This window comes from Anser anser (assembly GCF_964211835.1).
Source record: "Anser anser genome assembly, chromosome: 26".
NCBI classification, from domain to species: Eukaryota; Metazoa; Chordata; class Aves; order Anseriformes; family Anatidae; genus Anser; species Anser anser.
Genome location: NC_139747.1, coordinates 3,738,468 through 3,763,980, shown reverse-complemented (window position 1 = coordinate 3,763,980; position 25,513 = coordinate 3,738,468). Strand labels below are relative to the sequence as shown.

The following is a 25,513-nucleotide window of genomic DNA, read 5'->3' as shown; positions in this document are numbered from 1 at the left end:
AGGCAATTTTGTTATGAGGAGGAGGATTCAGGTGCACAACTCATATGGGTGGCTTGTCACTATGAAGCAGAACTGAAGGCTATTCATAAGTAAGAATTCACCACAGGTCAACTCATTCATTAGCACTAATTAGATGCATCTCTAAGGAGGAGGACCAGAACCTGGTCTGCTAGGGTGTTCTCAAAGTCAGATGGGCTCATGTTCTTCATAAAGGGAAATAGATGCGGAAATAACTGCAAATTTTCTGCCATTTCCATAGATCTCTTATTAGCAACACCACCTTTTTAAAGGAAAGGAAGTCAGAAGTAGACAGGGAAAGGGCATCTGTTAGTACACACCTGTCAAGTAATATGAAATTATAGGTCACTTCAATTACAGCTAATTAAACCTCAGATAATTAATTTGACATCTAGATCCATGCATACCCACCACAGTACTTTGCAACTCAAAGGCCACAGGGCTTTGCTTGTGTTGTTGTGTTTAGTCTCCAGCACGATTTTACTGCGTGAACTCCATCTCTGTCCGTAAGGAGGTGGAATTAGAAGTTTTATCCAGTAAATGAGAATTTACCCAGTAAAACAGCAGAGACAAATCTGAAGCCTGAGTTTAACAATAGCATAGGCTGGAACAAAATATTTAAGGAGGAAGTAGAGCACAATGCATTTGAAGGCGACATACTGCACTCTACTGGGCAGGAGGTTGTGTTTCAGTTTTCAAGGCCTGCAGCAGCCCAGATCCTCCACAATCCCCCTCTCACTCAGATCCAATGCATACTACAATTAATAGTGGCATTTCGGGGGATTTGGGGTCCTGTAACGTCCAACAAGCACTCATAAAGCTGAGGCGTTCCCTCTCTAGGCCTTACAGATTTTGGAGTTCCTCAGAACCGCGTTATCTCGGGGAGGAATTGAGCCCAGCCTTCACGACAGCCCAGATCAAATTGGTCTGTTGAAACACATCAACAATGAAAGCAAGAATCCTTGTCCATGCATGTTGGTAACAGAGGGGAGAACAGAGTTCTTGATACATCTCACCTCTTCCCGCTCCACTGTACTCCTGTATTTTAACATGGAGAAATTCTGCATCCTGAAAACATACACTGCTGTGTTTGGTAACAGGCTGCAGGGAAGCTGGGGCTTACGTTCCCAAGTGAACAAAGGAGACAGAAACAGAAGGAGCTTATAATCTCTTTACATTAATGCTACAGTGACAAGCAATTTAGCTTTAGAAAATAAAGTTCTCAAAAATCAGCTGTGCGAGGTTACCAGAGTCACTGGAAAGGTAATATTTCTCATTGCCTTATCAAGACAAAAGAAACCACATGAAGAACAAGGAATTGTTTTAAGTACAGGACAAAAATAAATAATAGTAAAACTTACAGTTTATGCATATTTTTCTGCTGACAGGTACACCCTTTTTTATTGTTTACAGTTTTGTATTAAAAAAATAAGAAAAGAAAAAGAAACACACAACCCCTTTCCGTATTTGTAGCCTCTACAAGCTCTGTTCTTTACTGACACTGTGACAATGCCCTGTGACAAAGAATATCAGGAAAGAGATCTCTGCAAGTTTTATGTATCTGCCAAGTTTCATCAAAGCAACTCACCCAAGGGGCTGACTGGAGAAAAATAACAGAAAAAAAAAAATAAAAGGAACTCTCTCACATTTCTCAAAACCTGAGCGCTACAAAATTCATCCTCAAAAACCCTGTCTGAGCCTGCATCTCAGCCAAACATTAATTTTAGTGCAACGTTTGTATCAGAGATCCAAACCTCAATTCAACAACCTTCAGCACATTCGTGATCTCTCAACAGCATTGCGTTTAGCCTACAAAATGGTTTGTCAAAGCTTAATGTGAACAAACCAGGTCAACAGTTGATTAGATTTTTAAATTACATTTGCTAAAGAATGGGATAGATCCTATACTGCATAATTCCCATCACTGGGTTTAACAGTGCTCTGTGAGGAAGAAAGTAATTTCTACTTCACAAAGCTGAAGAATGACATTCCTGTGTTGGTGCAGGAAAATCAAAGAATAATGGAGCACAAAAAAAAAAAAAGTGGAATTGATCCCTGCATTTCCCTGAGCAAAGCTGGATCATAAACACTTTACAGATACAAAATGGGGTTGAGAAGCTGCCACCGTCGCAGTTTTTGTTTGTTCATTTCACTGTGCAGCATTACATCGTTCTCCCTGGTCCCTTCCTCTGGCATGAAATTTATGGTAGCCTCCAGAAAGAAAAAAAAAAAGGAAAAAAAAGAAAAATTATATCATTGTCATATCTATTCATGCATTATGTGTCTTCTCCTACTTCCTGAATCTCTCTCAAACCACTTCATTAAAAGTAATGGATAAAGATGCATTCAGACCCTTATGTCCTCATCACAAAGGGCTCTATCTCCACTTTCAGCCCCTCGGAGATTCTCTTCCAAGACAAAACACCCAGCTGATGTTGCTAGAAATATTTTCATCCCTTCTTTTTCACTGTAAGACCCTGCCATCTGGACCACTGTTCCATCTCAGTGGCCTGGTCATACTGATCCAATTGCCCCTAATCCACCCAGCTCTGAGCTTCACATGCACGTTCAGCTGCACCCGGCTCAGCTCACATTCTTTAATCCCTGGCACTAAGCACTCGAACCAGATGAACTGTGTCTGATTCAGACCGGTGGAGATTCCCAGTGTGTCCTTGGGACTGAGCACAGAGCAGTAAGCTTTCCTTTCTACATATGCTAATTAATAGGATTCATACATTTTTTGCCCCTTCTCCCTGTCTGGGGTTTGGCTGAGCCATGCAGGGAGGCTCACCAGCAGCTGGCGGGAAGAGAGGTCCAGCGGAGGGAGAAGACATTGTCCCATCACTTTCTAATTACATCAAAGACATGCAAATGTTTAAACTTTCACAATTCCACAGCATAACAGAGGAGAAAAGGCAAGGCTCTGCTAGCCTCTGCAGTCACTGGCTGACATCGCATGAAAGGCAATTGAACAGAAAGAGTTTCTGTTTTACCTGGGGGAGGATTGTTTGGAGGGATTTGCCTTTTAAAATGAAACCTTCTTACGCTGAGGAACACCTGTGAGAAGGGACATGGGAGCAGGAGTCTCCTCCAGCTCTGAGCAGATGGAAAAAAACACTACAGAGAAGCAATTCAACGGAAACAGAAACATTGCTTTCCATGGGCTGCTTTGTCATTTTGGAGGAAGGTAAATTCAAAATACACACTAGGTCTATTATTTTTAGAAGGAACATTTTCTTCAGGTGGACGGGTTCATTTCTAAAGCGAGACACCATCTTCCAAAATAAATCCATCTCTTACAGTTATCTCTCAAGCACAATGCCTCTGGACTCTCATTCCCAATTTTTTTCTCCATTTCTTGACCACCCCTGAAATTTCAACATCACCCAAATAACTAACAGCTGCACCGCTGCCCCATGACATTTATTCTACAAATAGAAGGGAGTCAAGCTTTGGCAGAAGAGAAAAGGTTGTCACTTCTCAGATGGGATCAAGATCTCATTTACTGTCTATTGTCAAAGTATCATCTCTGTAGCAAAATCCTGTGTCTTCTCTTAAAACAAAAATGAAGCTGCAATGGCATCCACATGGAATTATTTGCTCCTTGGAGGAATAAATCCAAAGGAGCAGCCACAAGTAGGGTGCTTTTGTTTTTCAACAGGAATCATTGCTGCCACTCTTTCATTTTTTCTTTTTCATTTCAAAATGAAATTCATAGCTCAGTGTGCAGATCCTTTACTAAAATGAACTGGGCCAAGAAAGGTCAAAGATTAATTTTTCTAGAAAACCCGAAAAGGAAAAACGTTCATGTTATTTCAGCCTGGCTAAGGTCCTGAGAGCAATGCATGGAACTTTGGGGGATCGGTCAAACAACTCAAAAGCAGTTTGTAACCAAGGATTAGCTTGGACACTCACATGCAGACTAGGAAGAAATTTGGAAGAGGTCATACACAAGCATGCCATCATGATTTGGGTAGACAGTTCTAGTCCTGAACTTCAACTCTCAGAGAAAGAAGATGATTCTTACTTTTTGGAGCATGAAAGCCTGTATTGCTGTAAGTGCACAACAGTCCCCAGGTTTATGGATACATATAACTCCTTTATTTCCATCTCTATGACCTCATTAAGATTTAAACTTTTAAATTTATTTATAGGTAAAGTTAATTTATTTTATTAATGACTAAGACAGCAGGAAGCATTTAAGCATCTCGGATGGAAAATTAGGAGCTATATTGTGATCTGCATTATAAAAAGCTGGTCTTTGTACCTCAGCCTGAAGACGCAACACCTTGAAGAGGCAGCTTCTTGGAAACCCCATTCATTCCTCTCAGTTTTATTTGCTGGGGATGAATATCTAATTCCTTGTCAGCACACACATAAGGAACAAGGGTGCATCTAAAAATTGTAAATCTTATCACAAAGGATTAGTCCAAGAGACTCACACAAGAAAGAGCTTGAATATTTCTGATCAAGGGGATAAATGTCTTCCAAAACAACACTTCAGTTTCAAAAAATGTTTGATTTTCAAACAAGAGGGAAAAAAGTGTAGTGTACCAGCAGAAGTCACAATACAAACCTGCTGACATGGATTACATGCATTCACGCAAATTCAGTGTCTCACTATGCTAACATTAAATCAAAGGCAGAGCAGAAGTACAACCATGCTGTCCTTTAGTTGTCACAAATGAGATCAATTTTGGGTAATCTTTTGATTAATTTCAAATTATTCCAGCTCTAAGTTTTCCATGCTTAAGAAATGTAGTGCACTAAAGCCAGCCAATTGATCATTAAAACTAGGCAAGTGAAGGTGAAAGAAAATTTTACAAAAAAAATAATGGCTTCCTAGGAGGGAAAAATAATAAATAAATAAATAGAGCAAAAATAAATAAATAAATAAATAAAAAGAGCGAGTGCATATTACTGCATGGTATTAAAAGTTGCAACTTTTCCCTCCTAAATGGTTTTTCAAGGCTTGGTGGCATGTCCTGTAGCCCAAATGCCCCCTCAAATTTGAGAGGAAGTAATAATTGAATAAAACAGTTTGCAAGAAAAAAAAAAAAAGAAAACAACTACTTAATTCTCTACTTTCATCAGTGAAAAAATAATACCAGCATGATCATAAGCAGGTGTGATCTTGAACGACTGATGTTAATTGCTCATGCTTGTATGAAAGACCTTGAAGTTTATAGCAATGGTTCATCTTCCTTTCAGGGGCAGAAAACGAGTAGTTCTTCATCGGCTTTAAGGACATCGCATGATGTTAACCCTGATTTCATTAACCATTTAACAGCCAATTAAATGTACCTGTGGAAGAAAGAAAAAAAGGTACCTGATAATAATGATCACAGACAGACACACGCAGAAATTATTCCATTCCTCTCTAAATGTTTTTAACTCATTAAAATAAGCACATTTAACGACACTTGCAAAACAAGCAACTTCAGTTAAAGGAAAAAGAAACTGCTTGTCCTCCTAAAGAATCATAGAATCATTCAGGTTGGAAAAGACTTCTAAGTTCGTCTAGTCCAACCTTTAACCTAGTGCTGACAAGTCCACTGCTAAACCATGCTACTAAGTTCTAAATCCACACGTTTCTTGAAGACCTCCAGGGATGGTGATTCAACCGCTTCCCTGGGCAGCCTGTATTAATGCTGCACAACCCTTTCAGTAAAGAAATTTCTCCTAATTTCCAACCTAAACCTCCCCTGGCACAACCTGAGGCCATTTCACCTCATCTTATCACTTGGAACAATTATAAGGACAATTTATAAGGCTTTAGTTGCGAACTGTCAGCTACACGTGTGCTACTGGGCTGTTCAAAAATAAATTTTAATTAAAATTTAACCTGTGTAAAGACCATGTAAAACAGATAAAATAAAGATCTTCAACTGTTAGGGTTTTTCTCAGCCAAGATATTAATGAAAACATAAAATTTCCATGAAATATAAAGAGCGAGAAGCATAACTTCTGCCTTCAGTTTCCTCATCGTTGAATCCTACTCAGTATTCAAGCATATACAATATTCAAACCATTCTTGGAAAAAATGATACCAAGATATTGAAGAAGCACATAGACTGATGTTAAAATCCTATGGAAAGATTTCTTAAGGTCTTTCTGTTTCCTGTGTGCTTAATACTTGGTATAGAAGGATGCTAAGCAATGCCTAGGAGTTGTGTATGCTCCTGAACATACCACAGACTTCTGCGGTATGAAATTGCAATTAAATAATTTCCCTTTCTGCTTGCTATTGTACCGGAATAAAAGCTTTGTTTCTCCCAGCTCCAGTTCCAATGTTAAAATAAAAGTGCTACGCTGCAGGCTGTCTTATTTTGTGTACAATGCATCTAACAGCTGCCCGGGGTGGATTGCTGTTTGCGAAGCTACTGTAACTGCACAAACTTGGCACTCTCAGCTTATATGCATGCTGATTGAAAATGATTTTCTACTTTAATAAAAAGAAAACAGAAGTTGAGACTGGAAGGCTCTTTGCAAGTGCTTGGCAAGTTTCAAAGCACAAAAATCTTGCTGATCACGGTGCAAATCATGTCGTTAATTATTCTCTGTTTAGGGACACGCAATGGAGCCCTTTAGGATAACTTTTCCAGTCTTGGTAGGGAAGAAAAGATGCTTCACAAATCTATCACAGGGTGCTCAGGAGCCCCCAGGCTTGGTAAGATCATAGTATGAAGTTTGGAAATTCAGCTGCTCTTTCCGGGAGGCTGCCACGTGCATGGATAACTGTTGTGTGCTTCACATCCGAGCTGCCTCCAGTCTGCTGAAGAATTTTTGCTGTGCTCAGAGCTGCAGCGGCTGAATGTGCTACACTTCCAACACTGGTCACTTTGCAAAATGAGACAACAACCGAAGAAGCTGTCTCCTCTTCTGACATTGCCTCACTCTGAGGAAGTCAGCCTTCTCATCAGGCATCTTAAACACCATCTGTCCACGTTGAGAATCCGTTTCTAAAACTTGCTGAGCCTTGTGATGTATGTCCCTTGCTAAAAGTAAAAATGCTGCATGGAAGATGATGAATTGAACAATATGCCCCCTTTAAAGCTTCAAACTGCTTTCAGAGAGTATGGAAATGCCAGGCGATTATTACACACCTCTGTAATTCTTGCTCAAAGATATTTCCCATTTTAATTCTCTTCAGAAGGTACAACTACTTGACTCCAACAGGAAAAAAAGAAATCACTTTGCATTGTGAAGGTTAAATAGAAATAAAGTAGAAATAATATATTTTGTCTTATGCCCTTGAATATTCCTTGTCTTGGCTACCCGATAATAGAGCTGAAAAGAGATTTAAAATTCTAACTTCAGCTTCAGGGAAGAGTCTAATAAATTGGGAATTGCTGGTCTGGGTCAGGTTCTTGATCCCTCCTATCCACTTCGCTGTCAGAAACAGCCTGGCTGTCGCTAATGCTCCAGGGAAAAGCACAGGAGCTGCCACATCAAGCACTCCTGAAGAATTACACCCGGACGTTCGATATTTCAGAGCACCTAATCACTAGCACTATTTTACCTCTAAATTTTCTCAATGTCCATGTCATTTTCCAATCCTTCCCTCAATCTGTTGTTCATGTTCTTAAAGATTTAAAGAGCTTTCTATAAATATAAAAATAAGGTATTGATTCCTGCACGCTTAGTGGATATTTGGCAGAACCAAAGCACTGAAGTTTATTTTACAGTCCATTAATAGTGACAAATCTGTTGGTCCAGATTCTACCCTCAGTAAGACCTCACGCTAAGGAATATAAATATATAGTTTCCATGGGACGGAATGCCACCTACTAGGCTTGAAGCATTCTTAGTTGACACATGGGTGGATAAATACAGAGGAAATACAAGAACTGTTAGGATTACATCTTATATTTTAGCATGGCTTCTAGGATGCCTTATATATTAAGCAAAAATTACATCATTTGACAAATGTGGTCAACTTCAAGTTGCTGCTTGCTTTGGATACCGCTACAAGCACTGGAAATATATAATGGTGGAACACAAGTTAGAAAACCTTAGGAAAAAATCACATTATTGACATACATGACCGTAAGCAATTTTGTTTACAAATAGTGCCTCATATTTCTGGATCACATAGCCATTTAGGAAGCCAGTAATAACATCATTTTATACTTGGGAAAGAAGAAACAGGGACACATAGCTGAAAAGATTTGCAGAGAGTCATGCAACAGATCAAAATTGCCAATAAAGAAAATACAGAGTGTCCTCAGTCCAGGAAAGGCACTAACTTTCTCAGTTGAGTGGTGGCAGAAGTTCATCATCATGATACAAAACAGTCCTCTCCCTTGGGGCCATAGAGGTTCCCAGCCTGGAATTGCACCAGCCTCCTCCTCCTCAGGTGTGGTGAAACCACAGCAAACACCACAAGTGACCTCCATTGCTTTTGCTCCCACAGCAACCCTGTAAATACTTTATCATTAACAGTGCAGTGGAAACGCAGATGCTAAGTGGCTTCCTTCTGATCACACAACAACTGTGTCATTCTACTGGGGAGCATCAGGATTAAGAATACTTAGAGTCAGGGTAATTAAATGCCATGTCTCTCCGAGCATCATCTTCCTTAAAACCTGTGCATGAACTTTTCTGTACCGTATTGATTCCATCTCTCAATAGAGGAACACTATTACAATCTACCAAAGTATGCTTCAAAATGTTTTTCTCCAAAACAGAGGATTACTCCAAAGAGGAAATACAGAGAATTAGGTATTAAAATGCAAATTTGGTTTAATTCCACATCAAAGTTACTTGGCAATAAAGCCAAGGGATTATCCTGCTTTATGAATACAAGTGATTCTAAAGCCTTTTCTTCTGTTTAAAAAACTTCCTGTACATTCCCAAATGGTTCATGACAGGCCACCTACTTTGTCTGGAGACCTAGATTTAACCAAAACTATCTCAGTAGCGCTTAATTTTATTTATAAGCAGTAAAACACAGTCCTTCATATTTTCTGTTAGTTAACTAGACTCCTTAAAGAAAATGAAGGGTTTGTCTATATGGATGCATAAGTGGTGAGTTTTTCAACTGCTAAGCCTTTCTTCACAGCAGAACATGACATCAGCTAGATCTGAGCTACTATCACGTCACTTATCATGTTATCTACTGCACTGACTCATTAATTATCAAAATTAATTTAACTGAACTGCAACTGCGTGGTGAGGCAAGGTAGGGCCATAGCAGGACTGGTACAATAAGTGACTTCACTGAGCTATACGACAAGCCTCTGATTTGGAAGCCAAGTGTGATCAACATGGAAATGCAAAAATAGTCTCAGGTTTTCACAGAAACCTTATGTGTAAATATCTGCTGGTAAATATCAGCACTGTTTAAAGCCAATGAAAACATTCCCAGTCACCTCCTAAACGGACCACTCAGCAGTGTTAGCCCATTCCTGCCAACTGCAGTCATCATCTTCCCATCACAAAAAATATCGCAAGTTTTAGCCCATCCAAATGGACGGTAATTTCAATCCCAAATTCCATACACAAAACTTCACAAGTAAAGGAGCTGGGATTTAAAATGTCATCTTGTGGAGAAGCCTTCCAACCTGGTACATCCTGTTGCAGGCCACCAGCTGACGTAGCCTTTCCTATAAGGTTTAAGGAACCAAATCCCTACCACAGGTTTTCCATGGAATTTTATTCTTCTTTCTTGCTTCCAAAATATCTACACGTGGCAGACAACTAGTTTCAGGTATATACCCCTCAAATTCATGATCCATTTCTCTGAAGAAGTGAAGTCATACTTGGCTACCTGACTCTAGTAATGCTTTGTAGTTTCATGTCTGCAGGAAACAAGAACGCATGGGAGAGGACTCCTCAGAGTCTATGAGACCTGATTCATTTCAATTCATTCTTGAAATCAGCAGAAGTGTAAAAACATAAAACCCAGAAAGTATTCTCATGATCTGAAGCCTGTTGATGCCAGTTCTGAAACAAAACAGCCTAAATTGTTCGGTGAGATAGGCTAAAGGAAATGAGCTACCAGTGATCATATTAACTTTGTTCTGATAGAAACAGCCTACATAAAATGTAAAAGAAAAAAAAGTCATTTTACTATTATCAACAACAAACGTTTTCAGGCTTTTTTTTATTCAGTAGAGCTATATTTCAGTACCTGTAAACCAACTGAAAAAAAAAATACTCCTTTCATTTCAAGCTACTGTGTGAGCATCTCACATTGTTCCCTTTCCATTTCAGAAATCATAGAATATGCAAATTTCAGAATATGTAAATTTAAGAATTATAGAATATGTAAATCTGGCAAAGACTTCAGGTGGCCGTCTGATCCAAACCCCTGTTCAAACTGAGGATAACCATCTATTTCCAGTTCTTTGGTTTCTGACTAGTTATACTGTCTTTTTCTAGCCTATTTTCTTATACTGAGCTGCGGCCAACTGCAGTGTCAGTCTAAAAACTCCTGCACACAGAGCACACAAACTGGGGGGGGAAAAAGAGTAGTCAGTAGCTTGTAGCACAAGTGGGTTGAGATGATTTAACAGGGACAACCCGTTATATTCTGCCATTTGTGCACTGGCAGAGCCCCTCAGCAATGAACAGTCAATTCTACACCCCTCTTTTTAAAGTCAAAGTGACTTTGAGGAAACAGCACTAATGATTCCCATTGTGAATGCCAGCATTTAAGCTATTCGGGGAGACGTAAAAGAAAACTTTCTAAAAGTCTAAGATTCATTCTACTCTACCTTCCCATCCCCACAAAAAAATAAATAAAAAATCAGAAAGTTATTCTTGGGGTCCACAAGGCCTATCTTGGGAAACACTATGGACAGGATCTAAATTTTTACTCCAGACTAATGACAGTGTGTTGCTGACACTTTAGAAGTACCTTTACAGTAACTACAGAAGACTTATTTTAGGAATTTACAGAGTCTCTAAAGTGACATCTTCTTAGGGAAAGAAAATATGAAAGAACCATTTTCTGCATAGCTGCAGTAGACATCATAAAATGCTAATTTAAAATAATCTTTCAAGAAGTACTTAAAAGATCCGAAAGTCCGAGCACCACTTTCTTTTCAGTGTCTTAAATACCCACTTCTTTGTCCCACGGTAAGCTGAAGTTGAACTTCAACCAACAGCTCATTAACAACTGAAAAACAAGTAAAACTGCTTGATTTTAATTAAAATATTATTTCATAGTTGATTTAATTGGAAAAAATGTAGTCTGCTTTGGACTAATTTACTGTGTGGTGGCATCATACAAGTATTTTTTCAAGTGTATAATTGAAGCAGTCAAATAAACACAGATAAGATGTTTCCAAATTGGCTGCAACGCTGAAGATCCCGTCTCCTTGCTTTCTATTGTACCTGTCAGTTGTTCTGTGTAATTCATTATTACAGCATTTTAACGTGTTTCAGCTGCTGAAATAGTAAGAATTCTCACGCTGCCAAAACAATACGGAATTAAAAAAATTCAAAGGAATTTCTCAGGATCGGAAAATGCCGTTTCAGTTCATTTGTCATCTACAACAACAGAGGCAAGACTTCCCTGGGAAATACATCTGTGTGCACAAAGATTCATGTTGAAACAACCATTGCCATTGTACATAAAAATACTTTCCCATATGAAGAACAAAACTTAAGAACCTGCAGGCAAGCATGAAAAATATAATTTTGCCTTTTTCATTACCTCTTACAAGGACAACCCTATAGCTTTTTAAGAGAAAGTAGAAGAAAGTTTTGATTCAAAGAAAACTAAATTCTCTCAAATTTACACATTATTCTAACCTATGAGGTCTGTATGACTTATCTTCACTCCCTGAAGTTATATGTGGATCTTATCTCAGTTAAATTAAATATTTACATATATCTGAGCATCTGCCTGCCTCATTTCCACATCTGCAAGGAAGCAGGAACAGTATTTCCAACACAAAGGGGTATACATATTCCTGGTGTCCTTATGTTTATATATAGACTTAGCAAAACAAAATAAATACCTGAAATATAGGCCATGCAAATGTGGAAGAAAAATGTTGAGCAAGACATTTTTGTTCTGCTTCTAGGTAGAAGTAGTAAAGATATTTTTGGTCCAAACACATCATTCTGTTCCAACACATTACTTTATTCAATTTTATGAAAATTGAATGACCGGAACGTAATTAATGGTTGAAACTCTTTCTGTATAACAAATTGAAATACTTTGAATACTAACTAGCCATGTGTAAAGCTCATCAATATTAATGAAACTTTCTGAAATGTATCATTTATTCTTCATGGACAGAATAGACATTAATTGGAAATAAGTCTGATAAGTTTGGGTTTTCAGGAGCACAAAAATGGTAAGGGAAAAAAATTCACAGTTGTGTCCAAGAAATTTAGGAGACTAAATTTCATCTTAAACCCATGAAATTTCTGGAAATCCCTGTCACCTCTCCTCACTGTGAAAGCCTAAATAACCTTACAAAAGTGGCCTTCAGCACTTAAAACCAGGATTCCTAGTTGTTTGCAGTAAGACACAACTTTCCACATATAAGATCTCAAACCACCCAGAAAAAATAGAGAAGGAAAGCCAGGCTCTCAAATTAGATGGTGAAAAAAAAAAAAAAAACACCATACTGAAAGAAGAGCTCTTACCTCTTAAAACCCACTGAAGAGCTACTCATTGAGTTATTTATATTCGTTTCAGTCTTAATGTTTATTACAGGGAGAGGTTAAGCCGTGTAAAAAGCGAGCCATACTCTGATTATAATAATTTAGTGCTACATGTTCTTGCCTCACAATTTTACATAACAAAAAAAAACTCTTTTACAACAAGAAAACAATGAAAAATTATAAAAAACTGAGCAGATGTGAAAAGATGCTGCAAATATTCCAGAGCAGGACCATACTGAAATAATCTTAAAACTAAGAGGCATAAGACTTACCAAAATACCCCAAGCAGCCCACTCATACTCCCACCTCCAACTGTCCTCATCCCAAATACTCCTCTGTAGACACTGTCAAAGAAGAAAAAATTTTGCTGACATACATATGAAAAAAAAAAATATATATATATATATATTTTAAATACTAACCAGAATTTTTAAAATGAAACATAAAATCAGCAGCCCACAGCCTCGATATCGAGTTCTGCCTGATGAAATGAGCAGGTTGTTATCCTTTTTAAGAATAATCAATTAATTTGCATGTCTTCATGTACAGTCCTTGAACACTGATATAGGACACCATGTTAATGGCAAAGACAGTATATTACCATAACTATTATTTATACAATGATTCACATAATAAAATACAATAGAAGTCATCTAACATTGTGTGAATTACTTGAGTGACAACTTCAGATTATTCTGCAATGTGGTGGACTGACTTCTCAAATACTTATTAACACAACTTTGTGATTAAGTAATTGCCAGTGGAATTGGTATTTATTTATTTATTTTACTTTTAATCTCTTTCTCTTCTCAGCTGTTTATTGGATTAAATTTAAGAAGGGTGAGAGAAACATGAGTCATTAAATCACTTGAAGGTGCTTCCTGTTTATGAGGCAATAACCATTTTCCTGGGCTAATAAATTCACGGCCCAAGGCTGAACATTTATTGGCCCAAGATACAGTTATTGTTAAGTTAATTGGAAGCACCCTGAAATTGTTATTATAATGAAACTTCTAATGATTAAATATTTGGGAGAAATCAACTATTTTAAAGTGTGTGAGGTTTTGTTTGCTTTTTTGTTTGTTTATTTTAAATGAGAAACTGAGGAGTTTGAGCAACGCTAGTGATTTTTATGAGTTCTATAACCAAAGGAAGGTAATTGTATCTGATCCATATTGTGAAGTCAGTAATGCACATATGTGACACAAAATGGCTCCTGACTTCTTGCTGACTTGCTCCACACTCTCTCCTTGGTCACCCATCTTCTTCCTACCTTGCTGTACGCCACCAAGACTAAGATATTTAGAGATCACTTCTTGTTGTAAACACCTGCAATGTAAACCCCAGCATATATCCAGCATTTATTTTTTCTCCTGATTTTTTTTTCTATTTTTTTCTCATATAATCACTTTTAAGAAAGCTTTATTAACCCTTAGCTTGATTCACACTTTCCAAACATTGAAATATTTGATTGAGCTCTGATCCTGAGAAATAAAACATGTAAATTTAATGTTTCTTCTTGGTTCCACTGAAAAAAAAAAATATATATATATATATATATATAAGTTTATACTCATTTCACTACAAAAAAGATTTGTAGGTCCAGAGAATGAGAGAAAAGGAGGGAGTGCCATCTTGTTGAGTATATCAGTGTAAGGTGGTGTTTGTACAGGGAGAAGACCTGGGTACTCTGCAGCTCTCCAAACCCAGCACATGAGATCTAGGCACCGGAGAACACCAAAATTAGGGCTGTATTTGAAAAAAATCTTATAATAACAATAGGTTCTGATTTGTTATTACTGAACACAGTCAGCTTCTTGTATATGAACCAGGAGGCTAGATCTGCAATCTTAATACATTTCTTTTCTCAAAGACTTTCTCAAAATATCAGAAAGCAGCTTAACCTTGAAAATACCGCTTAGCTCACAAAAAAGTGGTTTATTCAGAAAATGGTAATTAATTTTCTACAGAGGCTGAAATCACTCTGCCTAAAGCAAAATCCTTCTGACATTATTAAATGTCACAGTGCAGTTAAAGCACAATTATAAACTAATTCACAGAATAAATCTCATTAGTTTCCTGAGGCCTTATGAATAAACTAAAAGAAAAACGTTACCATATTTGACTTTCATCTCAGCTTTCCTAAACAGATATGCAATCAAAAAGCATAGCATATTAATAATTACAGATGATCAAAACCAGAGAGTTTGCAGAAACAGCAAGGTACAGATTCTGTACATATGCTGCATGAGAGCAATGGAAAAGTGCTTCACCTTTCTCCAGTGCTAACCTATAAAAGACCATCTAGAACTGAAAAATAAAAAATGAGAACCTGAACATACCCCAGCAGCATGCTCCGTTCAGCAGAGGGTGTCACCTCTGCTCCTGAAGCTGCAAAACTAAGTTAGTTCACTGCTGGAACCCAGAAAAACAAGCTTCAGCCCTAATTAACAATTGAGAAAACAACTGCATTTGAAACAAGCAGAGATTGCAAATAAGATGATGGGAAAAGTTTTTCATTGCTTAAGCCAAAATATTTGGATTTTTTGTATTTGGATTTTTTTTTTAAAGAAAAATGTAGTAAAACCAATAAAAAATTGTGACACATTTCTGTTAGACCTTCTTCGTATTTATCTGTCTTACACACCTCACAGGGGTGCAGCTAAGTAAGGACTGGATGGCCTAAGTGCTGGGAGGAAAAAATACCTTAGCTATTCCTATTCCCTTCCTTGTGCTTTGTGCGTAGCTTTCACCTCCACACCAAGGCGCTGAGGTCAAAATTTTCCACGGGGACACGTGCTGCGCTGAATCCAGATTGTTATCTGCTTAATAGATAAATTAAATTCTGCTGGAAAATTAGGATGAAGAGAAGTGGCCACTAAAGGCAAACCTTGCCTGGCTGAGCTGAAGACAAGGGATTTATTCTTTTAACGTCTTTTGCTCTGACTTCTGTAAAACCCTTTTAGGAGCTAACTAACATGAAGAAAACATATTTACTAGAAAAATTCAAGAAGGGTAAAGACATACAATCTTCCTGTTGGATTTGGTTTCAAAGGAGTAATTTCCTCCCCCTCAGTAGCAGATCCACATGCATGGCTGTCTCCCTTTGTTTAAATAGGGATGAACCTTCTGGGCCTGGGAATTTGGCTTTGATTCAATTACAGCTGAAGGCTAAGCAGCTTATCCACAGCTTAGCTGAAGCAGAGACCCAACTGGCCCATAAAGCTCAGACGACAACGACTGAAATTGAGAGTAGAAAGAGTGGATCCAAAAATTTGGTTCGGTCCACTGAAAAGACAAAGGACAATCAGAAATAATAGTAAGGGCACTTTGTCCTTCTGTTTTGCTGCCTCCCCCCCTTTGATTCGGTCAGGTCACGCTAAGAGATCTGCTGCTGCCATAGTTCTTTACGTAAAAAGAGACTTCACCTAGTAGAAGAAAAAAACGCATCCTGTGAGCTAAAACGCTAGAACGGGGTTCAGAATATGGGATTTGGGTTAGCACTTGTATTCCAGGCTGCACAGAGATGTGGCTCAAACTCTGTTCTGCAATTCCAATTCTGAAAAAAACTAGTATTCAACTCAAAAGTATTACTCGATATTTTCTTACAAAGATGTTCTAAAGAACTTGTACTGGTATTGGTACACTACTTGAATACTACAAATATAGGAACTGCCTATGGAAGTAGATAAACAAAAATGAAGCACTTCTAATTTCACTCAGCATAAAAGGAAGAGTGAACCTGTCAGATCTTTACAAAACATAACCACAGACCAAATTGTGGATTTTAATCCAGCAGTGGCAACTTACAGCAGCAGAGAACCTGTCTGATCACATAACAACTGTGGAGGAGATTTAAGGAGATCAGCAGTTAAGTTCAAAATTAAATTTCTAATTACAGGGTCATCATAAAACAACAAGCACTTGAAAACATAATGCAAAACAAATAGAAATAGAATCGTTCACTAAATAAGGAACGTGCAAAAGTAACACACTGCAGTAAAAAGAACATGCCTAATACTATACTATAAAGTGGAATAATGATGTTTATTTTTGCACCATCTTAAAAGTGTTCTTTATATCAAAATCAAATTCAAAGGTTTCCTTTTCTATTTTTTTTTTTCCCCTTCTGTGTGTGTTTTCCCTTATACTGCTATGGTCAGTGTATTATACTTAGTTGACTGTAAAACTAAAAGCATGTTAAAATTGAAAGCAATTGCAACATTTGCTTAAATCACACTGGATTTAAGAGGGAGAAAAAATATTAACCAACCTTATTTACACTGAGACTACAGTCTCCTGTGACATCCTAGTTGTCAGCTTTTTTTTTTTTTCCCCCCAGTCTCCTAATGCAAGGATAATTTTAGGAATAGAAAATAGAATCAGGAGGTTTAAACCTTTTTTCATTTTTTTTAATTCGAACAAATTCAAGTACTCTGTTGGAGGAAATAATAATAATAATAAAAAAAGAGAACAAAACAGTGAGGACTTAATTTTATATATATATATATATATATTTTTTTTTTTTTTTTTTTTACAAAGGAAGGAGATAAAATGGGTGCTTCAAAACTGATATCCTGAAAATAATCATAACTAAAAGACTGAAGAAACATGTCCACACTCAGGCCTGGGTGCAACTCATCTAAATTAGGAAACCGCACGTGATAAATTCACTCAACAGCAAATGATGAGACAGACAATTCCCAGGCGAGTCAGGTCTGATGTAGGAGCGTATTAAGCAAGGCTGACTACATTCATGCCTAATATTAGATGGGATGAATTTAATCTTAGCACTTTTCTGGTGCAACCGATTTCAGTGATGAGAAATTGGTTATAATTCAGCCCACGGTGCAATTGTTTCATGGATGAAGCTGCAGCCCCAGTTTAACTCAGTGGGACTGTTGCAATCATCTTTAAGTCGGTGGATGAATCTTATGAATCAAAATCTAATCGTTTTAATGACACTACAAAAAAATAGAAAAAACGTACTTGGCAACAGAGAGAGAAGCAAATGCAATCTCAGAAAGTTGCTAAAACAAGGGAGGAACTGCATTTGTTTGTATTCGATTCCTACTGTGGTAATTATCTCTGCAGATCTCATGATAACTCTCTTGGAAGGAGTCACTGAGAGCTGTAACACATTATTCAGTAAATGTCACTTTGTGGGAATGGAAGCAGTGTTCATTAGAGAGCCATAAGCAGACTTTTTACAATGAAATTGTAAGGAAGTAGGCTGATTTGATGTTTGCAAAAGGAATACTAATGTCCCTGCTGTCTCTGGGAAGACCTGCTATTTTCAAGAAGAGTTTTCTAAACCAATAAATCCTATGCCAGCAAGTGGCCCAGTAAAGATGCACAGATCTTAGTAACTCATCATAATCCTTTGTAACTCCTTTCAAAACATAACCTGCTTACAAGGATTCGTGATTCTTGTGTTCCGCAAAAATATCCCCAATCAACCTGAATGGAAGCACCCAAGGGGGTTTTTGGCTGTGCAACTGAGCTAAAGGCAATGATTCACGCACTTCAGCGAGCCGATGCTGCAGCAGGTGCAACAGCCATAGTGCACAGCAGCACAGCTGTGGCAAGGACCATTTCCTCAAATTTACACCTATACAACTCAAGTCTCGTGTCCTCCCACTCCCCCAGCTCCAGGAGCGGGATGGTCATTAAGCACGAGGTTGCCATATGGGGCTCACAGCACTGGGAAGCTGTGCCGACCCTGTTGCGACTTCAGATCTGGAATTTCATCCATAATTTGAGCGCCTCTGGTGACACGACCTGGGGTTTTCTGTGCCCCCTACCTCAAAAGGCAACAGAGGAATTTGAAAAAGGTCAGTATTTCAGAAAATTAGATCCAATTAGAGCCAATCTTGCCAAAACATTCCTATGTTTTAAGCATCTACAACCCAGCTGTCTGGAAACGAGACAGCAGCTGTAAGGGTTGTATGCTGGTTTCCCCTACCACCAGTCACATACTTTCATGCTACCATGTAAGCTGTGCCTAACCACTGAGGAGTTGTCTTTATAAAATATTTGCACTCCCTTAACAATACTGCATTAATAAAGATGTGCTATTGTTGGTACAATAGGTTATTCCCACCGGTTTATCTGTTCCTGCATAGAAATGAAAGAGCTGTACAAGAATATGCACAGGCTTGCCTGATTTGCGTCCTCGCTAGTAATTTAACTCACGTAAGTGCATCATTATGTGAGACGAAACAAAAAACAGAGAGATGAAGAAAACTTTCTTTTATCCTAAAAACACAAGGTAAGTGACAACCTGGGAAGTAAATCAGACTCAGCTGGTAATCCGGACTGAACAAAAGAATCTCAGTACCACAGGGAAAATAAAAACCTGCCTTGAGCTGCAAAGTTACGAGAAAGAAATGTGGTTTAACTCAAGAAGTCTGTGCTTTAGAAAAGTTTGATTTTTTTTTTTCCTATAGATTTCAAGTCTAATGGGGAACTGGTTAATTGACTTTCTGATCCACAAAGAGAAGAAGGGTGACAAGCTGATCCTTAACCGACACAGGAAGGCCGACGGCAAGTAGAAGGGTAACTAATTTATCTTCCAAGTCAACACAGCTTCATGCTCTGGGAGAAGTACATAATTAACACTGGAAGGGGAGCTCCACCTTGCTGCATCAAGCAACACTATCAATGCTCCTGTCCTGCGGGTGTAAATCAGATCTGGAGTTGACAGGACAGGCTCTTAGTTCATGCAAAGCAGCCCATGGCTGGAGCCCACTGGCATCAGCTGCGCATCTGGCCCCAAAACTGCAGGCAGACAGCGAGCCCTGCAAACACGTCAGGGTAGCTGCACCTCACCAATTAGGCAAGGTTTTCTCTCTTGCAAAAATTATTCCAGCCATTAGCTGAACCTGAGACAGCTCTCCCATAAATAATTTTGTTAATAAGCAGATGTTAATTATATTAACTAAGCTTTTTATTTTTATTTAATTGTTCCTCAAGTTTGTTATCAGTTAAATGCACCAAGGTCAGAGGTGTACCAAACAAATGATGCCTGCAGCAGATAACTCAGAAGTCAATGGTGCTTGGAAACTAATAATTAAGGCCTGATAGCAGACATTTTAAACAGCAATGCTCCACAGTCTTGCTCATCTTTAAATAAAGGGATTAACTTCCCAAACCATATTCAAGGAACCTTCCAAGATGGAAGCATCATTGTTAGCTACCTTCTGGGAAATTCTGGGGAAGCTATTTGCTGACATAACTGCAGCACCTAAAGATAGCACTCAGATAAAAATAAAAAAGTAAAATCTCAATGTATTAAGTACATTTTAACCCCAAATTTTTATAAATTAGAGTAAAAATGCCATATAAAGTACTCTTCTTAGAGACAGGCTTATAAGTCTTCTATGAACCACAACAAAATATGGAGTAGTGCTTAACACATACCTCAGATACAGCATCAGTGGAAGAGCCGTGGGAGAAGTCCTCAAACACACTTTCTGCAACATAAATAAAGGGAATTTTAGCATGCAGGGAAGCTGTGAATAATAGAGCAGAAACTAAAATGCCTGTGTCTGGTAAATATCCATGCTGGCCATTAGCAATGGCAAATAAAGCTGTTCTTTCAAAATGGTCGCTGTGGAACAGAAACATAACCACACTGGAGAATAGTCAAGGCTTTACGCATAATAAACTATTTTTAGTTTGCCTGAACACGAGAAGTTACGCCTGAACCTTTGAGTTCTTTCAAATAAGAAAGCTTTGGGCAAACAACAGCTCACAAAACCTTGATGCTAATTATTTCCTTGTGGCGTAGAGACCACAGGGACACCAGGGTTCTTTTAGGATCAGCAACTGCTACCACGTTATTGATGACAATAACTTCAACTAACTTTACTGAGGACAGGCTCCCTTCTTATGCCATTCGCTCTACAGCAGTACTTTTCCACTAACTATTCATTGGTCAACAACTTCGCCCGACAACCGCAAACACCCAGCAGCTTCCATGTCTTAACACTGGAGAACAAGCAGTCCGAGACAGCAAGGCATCTCCTGAATCACCCTTCTGTGTTCCTTCTAAACTCTTTACATTCCTCGTGGCCTCATCGTTAAGAGTCCGAAGTTATCATCAACCATGGGGATTGTCAACCCCATGGCCACACTCGCACATTTACTAGCCACAAATGAGACTGAAGCTGCTACCTGAAGGAAAGAATTGCAGCGGGCTTTGGAAGCCAGGCCTTGTACCAGGAGCAGTGCTGTGCCTCAGCACTGACATACTACTGCTGGCGCTGGGGCTGTGCAGTGTTTTAGCAGCTAAACTGACCAAGGCCAAAGGGATTTTAGCTCGGGTCTTGGTGCCAGCAGCTCTGTTCTCATCTTCCTCCTTCCCCCAACAGCAATTTTCAACAGCAGCACTGCTCTGGGATATTCATGGGTTCCGTGGAGCGTGGCGCTATCATGGATGTGCAACCACTTGCTTTTGGCTTCAGCTGGCCTCTGAAAGGAAGCAAGTTGCTCATTGAGACAAGTGAGAAAAGTAACAAGGCTGAAAGGGTTTATTTCTGGAAACTTTGAGCTCCTTCAAGTCCTTCTCTGCTTTGCTCAATACCTGGGAGGATTGAATCCAAGTATCCAAACCATAACTCACCCTTATGGGTTGGGCTAAAAATTATTAGAGAGTTTTAATGTTCTCTTTCATATATATATATTTGCAGTGTCTGTCTCTAACAAAGTTAATTCAGATACGTAAAAAGAAAACAAAATCAGACTTATAGACTGCCACTTGCTATGGCTCAGCTGTACTTGAGCCCTCAGTCATTGATACTGATTCAACAAAATCACACCGCCACTCGCTAACAATTTGCAATATACATAAACTTGACATTACTCTGCATAAATGAGAAACACAAGAAACAATACCTTCTAATGTGATATAGATCTGTCCACTTAGGAGGGGTCCTTGGACTAACTTTTAGAAATTTGTGGAAATCCAAATATTATTTAAAGAAAAAGCAAAAACAAATACAGATGTTTCTATAGAGTTTCTTTTTCACTGTAGCACTTCCATGTGAAGAAGTTATTTATGCAAGAGACATATCCAATATTCGTTTGAAGCTTTCACTCTGCAACAGCTAGCCTAAGAAAAGCAACAGCACTAGATGTAGTCTAAGCACACACAACTGTACAGATGCCATTTTTCAAGGACGCTTTGATTAAAAATACCAAGCTGGCCTACAGGCTTCCTCATCAGCTTGAGATGCAGGTCTTCTCCCTCCTTGCTGCACACAAATGTTATTCTTGAACTTTTTACCACCAAATAGATACATGTGGATTCTCCCAGGCAAGCGACAGACGCTGGCAGCTTTTACCTGTTGTTGGCAGAAATCAGTTCCCCAGCTCTTCTCTTGTCGATGCACACCAAGCCTGCTTGATTGCTCTCTTCAAGACCAGTCCTCAAGGTGCTGAGCATGTCCTTGTCTCCCTCTGAAGTTCCTGGGAAATAAGCAGATTCAGAAAGTCAGTTATATTTGGTTTTCTCTCCACCATCTTCAGCTGAAATCACCACCCACAAGGAAAGGCACTGTCAATACCAAGAGGTTTGGAGCATGGTGGTTCAACACAGTAAGGGAAGCTGGCTGTTCTATGTTCTGTTTTCATTCTGCTACATCTGTTTTCATGGAAAAACAGGACGCTTGGTTTCAGAACAGTCAATTCAGCACTTTACACATTAAAAAAAATGCTCAGAGCTTTCGAAACACGCTCTTTTGTTATCTCAGACAACCTTAGTGGGAGCCAAGGATCTGCAGCACTCAGACAGATGTGCATTTCAGCACAGAGCAGATTGCACGTTTTCAAGCTGCTGGTTTCCATCTGATTTAATATTCAGATTCATTGGCATACACCAGCAGCTGAAAATGAAGGCCTTCCAGAAACTCAAGTTTTCAACCCATCGTACAATTGTTCATGTGCAACAAAACCAAAAAAAGCATATGGGGCAGGCACACCATTACTCTGGGAGTAATTTCCCTCTCTACATTCCTGAAAAGGAACTGGAAAACATTTTGAAAAACATTTCTTTGGAAAAGGAAGCTAAACAAAGTTTTATCTACCACTTGTCACATGTGCTATCACGGAAGGGTAAGCTCCAGGAAAGGGCTGTGCCGAACTTTGTACAGCTGTGAGCAAAGTCTATCTGCTCAGAGCAAGAAAGAAATTCCACACACTCAAATTCCTCTAATTACAAAAGCACTACTTCAGTTCCAAGTTGGATTTAGAATTTAAAGGTTATTCTGAACATAGCCGTATGTAAGTCAAAATTTACCATGAACATGTATGATGGTATCAGTTTTATTCAGGGTGACATTTTTCACTACGCTGTGGTAATTAGATTAAGTTTTGGGATACAGCTGTCTCATGCAATTGAAAATTCTCCCTAAGCTGTCATTTACAGAAGGCACTCCTCCATGTTTCCCATGTGGTCCTTTATGCTTGTAATTTGAATAAATAATGATCCCGAACTTACTTTCAGCCACAAAGTGGTTTGAAAATTATCACTCTGATCATGCAAGTCTCTCCTGATTGTAACGAGCTGTCAAGATTTTGAAACTGGCAGTGAAAGGAAGGTCATTAGTGAGGGCAAGGAGATAAAAAGCTGAGGAACAGATTTTCATGTTGGCAGGAAGAGGAGAAAAATCAGACATTCTCTCCTGTTCTTCTCCATGCTGTGAAAATATTTCTTTGAGTCCTTCCAGAAGGTGTTGTCAAAATACCAAGGCTTGAAAGGGAAATATCTGCAGGTATAAGGTGCACCTGCTTTTTGTCCAAAAGTCAATATTTTATGATAATAAAGGATTACCTCTGTATTAAAGGTGGAAAAAGGGAAGAGGGATGCTATATAAACAAATTAAAAAAAGACACTGGAAGGAGGCAAAAGCACTCTGCCATGGTTTGTGTTTTACCAAATGTTCAGGCAAAGACTTTAACATGTAAACCAAGACTAAATACTTTTCCCAAGGTAGTACAAAAAATTAGCAATAACACAGACATCTGAAACCTGATTGAAAAGCCCAGTATTAGCCCATGCCTTATCCAGAGATACAGAAACCAGGCTGCCAACAGATTAATTTAGCAACACGTATCTTTATTCATTTGGAACAAACCAGAAGTTTCTGCTGTCAGTGAACTCTGACTTTGAACACTGAATCAAATGTTTTGCCTTATGCGAGGCTCTATAAAGCTCTAAAACAGCTCTATAAAGAGCAAAGGCAACAGCTGCTAGCTCGTGCTCTCCATGGTGTACTATAACTAAAGACTTTCTCCCTGACAGCATGCAGCAACAGTGTCATTATATTACTTCGTGAAGCCAAACACTGTGGATATAAAGAACCTAAGACACATCCTTCTAAAACATATTACGGATAAATAAACAGCCTTTGACATTCCCTGTTCCTCTTACGCTTCAAAAGACAGGCTGAACAGTGGAGCATTATGAATTTTCCTAGAGATGTTCAAGCTAATTTAATAGGAATCATCAGTTTATTATAATGCACATCGCTTCAGCCCATCAACTGTAGAGTGCACAGCAAGGTTGCTCCCTTGGGCACTGTAATGGCTAAGCCCTGGTGTGTGCTTCATACACACTTGTTGACTAATACATTACGCATCATATCTCAGCAAGAAACTGTATTCCCAGTGGACCTTACACTTAAGAAGAACAAGTAGAAAGACAGTCCACATGTCACCTCTGTGGAGTACGTGTTGAAGAGGAACAATAAACCAGAAGGGCTTTTTATAGCAGATACAGAACCAAAAGAGATGACAAAGAAAACACAGGTAAGGGATAAGAAGAAGAGTCAACAGCATGTCTCACTGCAATCCATACCATGGGTTGAAGTCCTCTGGTTAGATTGCTTCCCTGGGTGATTATAGGTTCATTCTCAGTTTTTACACTGGTGAACCTGTATAAACAACTTCCACCCATGTTAGGACCAGTCCCATGCATAGAGGTCTTAGTGAGATAAAGACAAAAACTTGTTTGGACATTCTGCTAGGGTTATGGCTCAGATCTCATCAACAAATCAGGACATAAAGAAACATTTTTTTAAATGAGGGATGGAACCGATGCTCAGAGAAATTAAGGAACTTGTTCAAGGTCACTGAGCTTGGAAAACTCCCCACCATCACATCCCTAGCCAACAGGCTGTGTTGAAAAAAAAATAAAAAAAATAGACCTTTTCTGCCCTATTTTAGGTCTGTGACTTTGTACTACACCTAAATTCCCCTTTGCCTCATTTATTTGAAAAGCAGCTGCTTAGCAGATATGTTAAACCTATTTCTATGCTGGGAAAAGATATATCCTGTATACAGATCTCCATCATGCCATGAAATATGTCAGCTAATTACCTTTTGGAACAAGAATCACACTGCTAGGTAAGAAATAAGGCACAGGATCTCAAAACCCTGACATTTAGTCTGTGCTCTGAGTAATACTTTGACAGCTTCTTCTCGTTTTCCTCACATGGTTTCCTTACTGGAAGACTTGTCATCTGAAACCTGGACATGTTAGTATCCCAAGACCTACTTCTGAACCTAGCTACAGTCTTAAAAAGCTTATTCTAGGCTTATGTTCCAGACTTGCTAAACCAGACTAGTCAAAATGTAGGGAGCTGATTCATAATTGCTATCATTTCCCAATTTCTGCTAATAAAACAGGTATAGGGACATACTTTCTCTTACCTACATTTAAGGTGTTTTTTTGTTGTTGGTGGTGGGTTTTGTTTCGGTTTTGGTTTTCATTTCTGTATGTTATCGTTTCATTGCTTGTTTTCTATGGCAACAGGTTTCTCAATTGATTGTTTTGTTTATCTTTCAGAGCCCTGGGAAAACACAC

The 25,513-nt window shown here is 38.6% G+C and overlaps 1 protein-coding gene across 1 annotated transcript in view; it reads right to left on the bottom strand.

Annotated features, from left to right (window-relative positions):
• LOC310886873 (uncharacterized protein) overlaps positions 1-25,513 on the bottom strand; it is a 227,951-nt gene that overhangs the window by 63,171 nt on the left and 139,267 nt on the right. The window contains exons 28-32 of the mRNA XM_083812047.1: positions 25,360-25,499; positions 21,993-22,116; positions 20,068-20,120; positions 12,918-12,989; positions 430-5,322 (exon numbers count right to left, since the gene is read on the bottom strand). The gene's annotated coding sequence lies outside the window, so the exon portion shown is untranslated. The remainder of the gene's footprint in view (positions 1-429; positions 5,323-12,917; positions 12,990-20,067; positions 20,121-21,992; positions 22,117-25,359; positions 25,500-25,513) is intronic.